Genomic DNA, 8,622 nt, shown 5'->3' with positions numbered 1-8,622 from the left:
TCTAAACAAGTTGTATTATAAAAACTTCTAAACAAGTCGTCTTTTAATTATAATAGATTCGTCAGAAATTCTAGATATAAAAATTACGAATATAACTAAAATCTATTAACTTATTAGCTAAAATATTTTTAAAAAAATATATATATTGTGGAATGATAATCATTTCCAAAGGATAAATAATAATAATAATAATAATAATAATAATAATATATTTTCATTAAAAAATTAATATTATGTTATTTTTAATTCCTATCCATCATTTAGGGGCTGTTTGGCAGGATCTGAATTTTTAAGATCTGAATTATTAAGAGATCTGAACTTCTAAGAGGGTCTGAAATTTTAAGAGCTGAATGTTTAAAATGTTGTTTGGTTTGAACCTCTGAATTGCTGTGCTGAATTATTAAAATGACCATTTTACCCTTCTGTTTTAATTTTTATTGAATTCAAGTGTTTGTTTAGAAAATAACCTAATAAATTTCTTCAATACGTATTAAAAAAATATATAAACACCATATAAAAACCAAATTTAGCATAAATCAAAATCAAACATAAATATTTTTAAATCCACAAAATCATATTAAAATCCAAATAAAATTCTACAAATTTAATTTGGCCCCAACTGATTCGCAATCTGGTCACGCAAATTATCCATGTATTCATTGCCTTGTAAACCCCATTCCATATCGTCTACGTTTTGGCCATCATTCTCTCCCCCTTGTGCTTGACCATTATTCTCCTCGAATGCCATAAATAACTCATCATGAATATCGCATTTCCTTATGAAATTGTGGACTGCAAAACAAACAATGACTATATCTCTTTGCACTGAAAAAGGAAAAGGAGCCATTCGCTTTAGGATTGGGAATCTCGCCTTCAAAACACCGTAAGCACGTTCAATAACATTTCTGAGTTGCGCATGTGCATGATTGAATTTTTCTTCCTTAGTTAACGCACGTCGTCGTTGAAAATCGGCTAACCAATACCTCGTGTTGCGGTAAGGAGTCATAAATCCACGAGTGTTGGTGTATGCAACATCGCAAATGTAATATTTATCTATACACATGAGTGAAGGAAGTATTATATATAGAAAAGCTCTTTCAATAGCTTCTACCTTCCAACTAATCCTAGGCTTCTTTTGTGACATGTCTAGTGTAATTTCAATAACAAATCAACATATAACAACACAAATCAGCACATAATTGTTTGAACAATATAATTTCAGCACATATCAATACATAAACAGTAAAAATTAGCACAAAAACAGCACAAATCATCAAAATTAGCACAAAAACAGCACAAATCAGCAAATAACAACACATAAACAGCAAAATCAGCAACTTATTTCAGCAAATGAACAATATATTTCAGCACATATCAGTAATCACATTATTAACAAGTTTCACCAATAGATTTCAGTTATGAATCAACAAAATCAACAACTTATTTTCAGAAATCAACAAGAAATCAACAACTTATAATCAACATCACAACATATTTTGGAAATCAACAAGAAATCAACCCATGATTTTGGAAATCAACAAGAACAATATATTTCAGCACATGATTTTGAAGAACAACATGAAAAAACGAGACAAAAGAAAAAAATTGATGATGATGGGAGGAAAATAGGAGTCAGTGATAAACCCGATTGCTGGAGTCGGCTAAAGAACATCAGGAAAAAAAAAAACGAGAAGAAAAGAGATGAAAAGCCAAACCTGATGATGCTGCTGAAGTCGGCGATGGGGAAGCAACGACAGGAGATGGCACTGGGAAGGGTGGCTACGGCGGCAGGAGATGGCGTTTGGAAGGGAGGCGACGACGGCAGATGAGGATGGGAGGAATGCCTTCTTCGGTTGGCGAGAGTATAACCTGGAAGCGAGAAAGCAAGTGAAAGCGAACAAAGAGAAGAGAGGGCTAGGGCGTCTTTTTTTTCTTTTCAGATGGGCTTCCAAGTCTGATTCGGTAAGTGGTAAAATTCAGATTAAGACCACAAAATAAGAGGTAAACAAACAGTCTGAATCTTACCGATTCAGACCTGCCCCTTATTAAGTGGTATTAAAATGCAAACAAACCGGACCTTAGTACTTTAACAAATGTAATAAAAACTTATTAATAAAATAAGATGAGAATTTTAGTTATAAAACAGGTTGTCTTTTAATTATAACTAGGGAATGATTCCTGCTTTGCGGGGGTTAGAAAGTGTTCGGTTGTAAGGCTTGAGGGAGTAGCTGCGGTAGAGACCGCAGTTTCCCTCCACCTCAGCATGAACACCGCCCCTCCACTGTTTAGGTGCGGTGGAGGCCGCACTGCGGTAGTCCATGGCCGCACTCTCCTTTCTCTCTCTCCTCTTTATTTGTTCTCTCTCTTCTCTCAACCAATCATCTCTTTCTTTTTTCTTTTTCTTTTCTCTCTCCTAACCAGTTTCAAATTGATGAAATAAGAAAATTTATGAGTTGGCGTCTACGTGGCACATGAGGGAGTGCGGTTTCAGTGGCACCACTCCCTCCAACCTAAAACATGTGATTCAATCACAGATGCACGTAGATACATATTACAAACACACACATCACAGCCACATATTGTTTTGACCATTTTGAAGTGTCTTTTGTTGTTTTGACCATTTTGCTCCTGCTTGTTGTTTTCCTTAGATGTTGCCTTTGATGGTCTCAAGTTTTTTCGACTGTAAAATAGAAATACATTATCAACAATAGATAAATTATCTAGTTGTTATTCTAGATAACTGAGCTAAATTAGGCCTAAAAATAAATAAAGATTAGTGGGGTATAATTATCTGTTGTTGTCAAACTTATAAAAAGATCCATTTATAATCGTATGTGGCATAATACGTGTTTTATATTTTCTACCAAATTTTACTACATTGAACATCGGCCTTGTGGTTTTGTCGCTGCCTGCAACAATGTAAACGTCCATCGATCAAGCATTCCTGTCAAAAACAATATCAAGGTTATAAATATAGGTAATTTACTCGTATTTATTTATCCAAAACAACAACATACTTTGGTATTCTTTTTACAGATAAAAGCAATGTTTAAGATGAAACTTGTAAAATGCTTTACAGGATTACATGCTATTATCGGTATGATTAATTTCTAAGAATAATTTGGCCATACTTTTCACATAACACAACATTCTGGCCTGCAGTTTCTATATTAGTGGACTGATCTCCATTTGATGTCACCCCTACAAAGTAGTGAGGACTGGTTGGTATAAATATGAACCAACTTTATGAGATGAATCCAACTGAATATTGATTAATTTTAATCTCGCATCAGAAAATATGAATGATATAAATGACAGTTGAATTGGGGCTAACTGGCAACAGTCTATAGTCGAGACCAGTAACCAAAATAGTTTGTTTATGAAATTACCTGAAATTGTACTTCCTGTTCATCTTATAGGCAGATTTGCATAATTAGAAAGCGTAGAACCTGGTATCAATAATCAAAAGAAATCCATTTTAGAAAATTGGAACTATAATTAGATAATTGATGTATTTAACACACAAGATAGAGAGAAAAAGTGGACATTAAGAATTACTTCAAACTGAAACACAAAATCATAATCTCAATAAGAAAAAACACAGATTGAATTTAGGAAAAAGTACATAGCCATCTTCAAATCAACATTCAACAGAAGAAGATGCCATAATCCTCGGAAACAGCACGCTTAATCAATGATACCAAATCAGTTATTTATAGGGGTATTTTGGTACAGATTTCAATCTGCCACATGATAATGATTCCAAACCTCTTGTACATGTTACAGCTAAACCTCTATGCAACAAAATAGTAAATAACATGTAATACAGGGGAAAACCAAACTAATTTGCTTGCAAGTCCGGAGTATATAACCTATAAAATCTCATATCACAAAGGAATAGGAGAAATATAACTTGCTTAAGAACAATAATAAAGCTGCAAAATCAGAAAATGGTATGTTAGGTGGGGTTTACCGGGAAATTAAAGATAGATACTCCAACGAGACCTCGAGGTCGACCTGCACCTCATAGAAAAAAAAAATAATAATAAAATAAAAAATAGCTTTATGTGGCATGTCATTCATCTGGAGATGTAAAAGGCGGACACAATAGACAAAACCGACTCACTGATGATTCGTGGTGGCAAAAACATAGATGATCGGGGTGTTGCTCTAATTGGTCTTACCAATTTTATCGATGTTACACCTCTGTCGCTGATCGCATCATCTCCGGAAATCCATGTCGCCGGCCCTGAATACGACAGTGGTGGTGCCCAGCAACAAGTGTACACGGGTACTGGAAGTTGCTGAAAGAAAAAATCGAAAAAGAAATTATAGATGAGAGAACGAAAGAAAAAAATTAGGGCCGAGGTTGGACATGGTTATACCCAAATGGAATTACACATCAATCCAAACCGTTATCTAAAACACCTGCCTGAAGATCATACCTGAGATTAGATGGCGAACCCTAACGGAGGTAGGCGACGGTGGAGGTGGGATGAGAGGGAAGCAAATGGATTGCGGAAGGACGGCATATATGTAGTGAACCAAAATCTGGAGGCGAGGTAAGGTTGGGCCGTGCCGACTGTGGCGGCGGTCGTGATATGGCAAAAGGCAGTCGGTGGAAAACGTTGATATGTCAAAAGAAAAGAAGCAGAAAACGAACACATAGATAGTATGAGCAGAGGTGAAGACACATGTAAAGGTATAGACACATGTAATCCACTATAAAAAAAATTAGTGAATAAATAAATGCAGAAACTAAAAAAACAGAAAAAAGCAACCAATGAAATCAAAGAACTGTTTCCTAAGGGGGTTTGAAATCATTCTATATATATAATAAGATCCTGTCATAAATTCCAGATATCAAAATTATTAACAGGATTATAATAATACTAATAATATATTTTCATTAAGAAAGAAAAATTATCATCCTGCTTTTTCTTCCTATCCATCGTTCTATTATTTTTAGATGATGAAAAATGTAATAATCTTTTTAATAAAATAAGATAATAATTTAGGTTATATTAATACAACAAGAAAAGAAAAAGAAAAGTTTGGCTCTGGTGGGTTCAATTGTCAACTTGGACTTTGGCTCTTCAACCATTATTGGGGGGGGGGGGGGGGGGGGGGGGTAAATATCTGCTTGTTTTGTATAAGCGTTGAGATACTTCAAATTATGAAGCCATGTTCATCCAAAAGTTAGGAAATAAAAGACATAAAGCATCGTAAAAGTTTGTTCAGGTTCACTTAAAGATGAAGTGCAACCTTGAGGTGTGTCATTTCCAATATTCATCAACTATAATGCATGTGGTTTTAGCTCTACTAAGATGTATCCAAGTCAAAAATGACACAAAACATTATATTGTCACTCTAGCATCCGTGACCAACTATGTAATTTACAAACTTATTCTCACCCCTTTCAGGGTTTAAACATGAAAACATAGAGCACGATCATGTTTGACGTAGATAATGCACCTCGTGCATTAATTCCTCATGATGATACATCATTGTTTAGTGCTCTATTATTTGAACATCAATTTCTTAAACTAGCAATTTCACTATTTCAACAAAATAGCTCCAATACCCTTGATAACCTTATGCCTAAAAGACATGGTATTAATATATTGATAAGTGATATCACTCGAGTTAACCTTTTCATTAACCACTACCTTTATTTGTTCCTAATTACCATAAATGCCAATGATAAAGGATAGTGTTTGGTTTTTTCTTAGAAATTATACAACATATGTAAGTGCTTTATAGAAGTACATGTATGTGTCTAAACATACTTTAATTATTCTAGAAATCTTTTACTCTTATGGGATAATTGAACTCTAAATTTTCACATGGTCCCGAAAGTGTGACAAATCGAAGCTATGTTCAGACATCCATTGCTATCATTTGTTAGGTATGTCATATTGCTCTTTTCAAGAGTAAATTATTATGTCTGGTGCTTCATATAATTATGAAAGATGGTAAGATAAAATCATCAATATTTCTCTCAACAAAGCTCAAGGTTTGCATCAATAGTACAATTGAGTGTTGATCTCATTATCAAGCCTTCGTTTTGTCCCTAATTTTACATAGAATTTTAGAATAGTCTCTAATGAATCATTTTCTAATTCAATGCTTATATATATTTAATCTCATAGAAAATACATGACATGTGATTTGTAATTGGCTTGGTGGAAGAAAAGTCTAGTGATTTACGTACCTAATCCAATATGGTATTAGTGACATGTTACATTGGTGTGATCGTCCGAAGGAGGTCACACATCATGAAACACTTTCTGGATCTAATTTTTTACATTATCTTCAAAAAACTTACGTCAATGGATTTTATATACATTATGGTTTCCGATTTAGTCATAATAATGTATTTTCGAAAACGTGTTAATATTCTACAAACTTTGATAAAAAACAGCTTCCTATGAATTATATCTCATATTAGATTGGGACAAGTGATAATGCTATCAGTAGCTCTAATGAAAACATGCAAATCTTCTTCTTAAGGTAGGATGGGCTCGCTTGATATCCTTAGGAAGGTTTCATGTACACATCATTAACATATATAAAGATCGACTTGCTTTACAACACACATGTAAACCATCCTCATAGAAAGGTGTTTATAAGTACCAGATAGTGTTATGTCTAAATCATATATGATACGGTGGCTCTTATCGACTACTTTTCTTGTTATCCGAGAGGTAAAATATCCTTAATTCAATACCTGGGTAAAGGGATTGAATCAGGTCGAAACTTGCAAAAATAATGTATGTTCCATTTATGACCTTAAGTTGAAGGATCTATAAATCTCACAGAAATCCTTGTTTGTAAAAGAGATCCCGTTTGCCTCTTTGAAAAAAATAACGCTAAGGGAAAACGTTGAATGAAGCATTATCAAGAGTTTCACTTGCATCGTATTAAAAGATCCTAATAATTATAGGGACATTAACTTGAAAACTCATAATGTGGCTCAAGATCTTTGATTGAGGTATTTCATTATAGGTATACTCCCAAACTCATAATGACTTATGATGTCTCAATTTCATTTATTAGTTAGAATCATAAAAGACGAACCATCACAACATAAATGGAAAAATGGAAAACTTATATATCTAATCATAACTTCGCTTGATAATTTCTTGCATCTTATGCATCAGTATTAGCAAAAAACTTATTACAATCCTTTACATTATTGGATATACCTAGAGCATCCTTATATGAATGTGTGAAAAAAGAAACTCCCAACAAGGGGTTTGTCAATTTTCATGCAAATGTAATACTTATCATAGGTTCATATGATTTATGGTTATAAACTAGATTGACATGCTTCAAGTTTGCACTTAGTTCATGTGACAAATATAAAAACGTCTTTTGAAACATAGTTAAGTGCATTCATTTCATTCAAGTAATATGATAAGGACATGATAGGAACATAATATGATACACCCAAATCACATAATACATATATACTTATTGTGTCCAAATAAGGTTCCAAACACCAAATTATTCCAAAAATACATAACTGGAAATACTAAAAACAAATTTCAAAATTAAAAACTAGTAAATGTCATGATCCAGTCGTCAGCTCCCATTTGCCTTCAATATTCCTTTTTAGATCTTCCACATTCCTCACTTGTTATTGTATATTTTCAACTCTAATAGATAAGTCAAACAAATCGATTTCCAATTTTCAATGACACCACAATGGAAACAATTTTCTTCACGTGTAGGGTCCCTTTGTTTCTTAGTGAGACATGCCTTCTTCTTGGCAACTGTAACACTGGAGTTTTTAGGGGTACTTTTAAATTTATTAAAATTAAAATAAATAAATAATAAATAACAAAATAGTAATAATAAAAACGAATTAAATGAATTTAATAATTTAATATTTAAATAGTCAAATTTTAGGAAGAGTTTTCCTAAAATTCACAAAAATTTAAAACATTTCAAACAATCCCAAAACCATTATCTGTTACAAAATGTTTTCAGATAAATCCATATCAGAGTTTTCCCAGAAATCAAAATCACAAAACATGAGGAAGTGTACGGTCACGCCTTCGCCTTCCCGCGATCATCAGAAGTACCTGAAACAAAATCAACAACTGTAAGCCCGAAGCTTAGTGAGTTTCCCCCAAAATACCGACGCCATACAATCATATATCATATAAACAAACATCATGCATAATGAGCCGTCATTCTGCGGATGGTAGGCTGTGCTGAAATGCAGCCGCGTGCCCAGTTCCTCATGGAACTTCTGCCAGAAACGGGAGGTGAACCGAACGTCGCAATATGAGACAATAGAGACTGGCACCCCATGGCGAGCAACGATATCGCGGATATACAAGTCGGCCAGCTTCTCGGCCCACGATGGCCGATGAACTCTCCCGTATGGCTAAAAAGTGGGCGCTCTTGGTCAATCGATCCACGATGACCCAAATAGCATCGAAGCCCTTCGCCGTCCTCGACAGCTTGGTGATAAAATCCATCGTAATCTGCTCCCACTTCCACATGGTAACCTCTAGAGGTTGTACCTTGTCATGCGACCTCTGGTGCTCGGCCTTGACCATCCTGCAGGCCAGACACCTCTCCACCTACCAAGCAATTTCCCGCTTCATG

At 34.3% G+C, this 8,622-nt stretch overlaps 1 long non-coding RNA gene across 3 annotated transcripts; it reads right to left on the bottom strand.

The window, feature by feature from the left end:
• Positions 1–584: 584 nt before the first annotated feature.
• On the bottom strand, positions 585–4,666 carry LOC145133798 (uncharacterized). 3 transcript variants are annotated; one of them, XR_013718765.1, is made up of 7 exons: positions 4,446–4,666; positions 4,127–4,304; positions 3,974–4,017; positions 3,390–3,449; positions 2,878–2,944; positions 1,716–2,680; positions 585–1,053 (listed from the first exon to the last, which is right to left on the bottom strand). It is a non-coding gene; the product is annotated as an uncharacterized LOC145133798 (long non-coding RNA). The 3 variants fall into 3 exon arrangements; XR_013718767.1 differs by having other exon boundaries at positions 2,865–2,944; positions 4,185–4,304; XR_013718764.1 differs by having other exon boundaries at positions 586–1,053; positions 2,865–2,944.
• Positions 4,667–8,622: the final 3,956 nt, after the last annotated feature.

The sequence above is a fragment of the Lactuca virosa genome, chromosome 8 (assembly GCF_052849685.1).
Source record: "Lactuca virosa cultivar CGN04683 chromosome 8, Lactuca_virosa_CGN04683_v6, whole genome shotgun sequence".
Lineage (NCBI taxonomy): Eukaryota > Viridiplantae > Streptophyta > Magnoliopsida > Asterales > Asteraceae > Lactuca > Lactuca virosa.
This window is presented reverse-complemented; position numbering and strand designations above follow the sequence as displayed.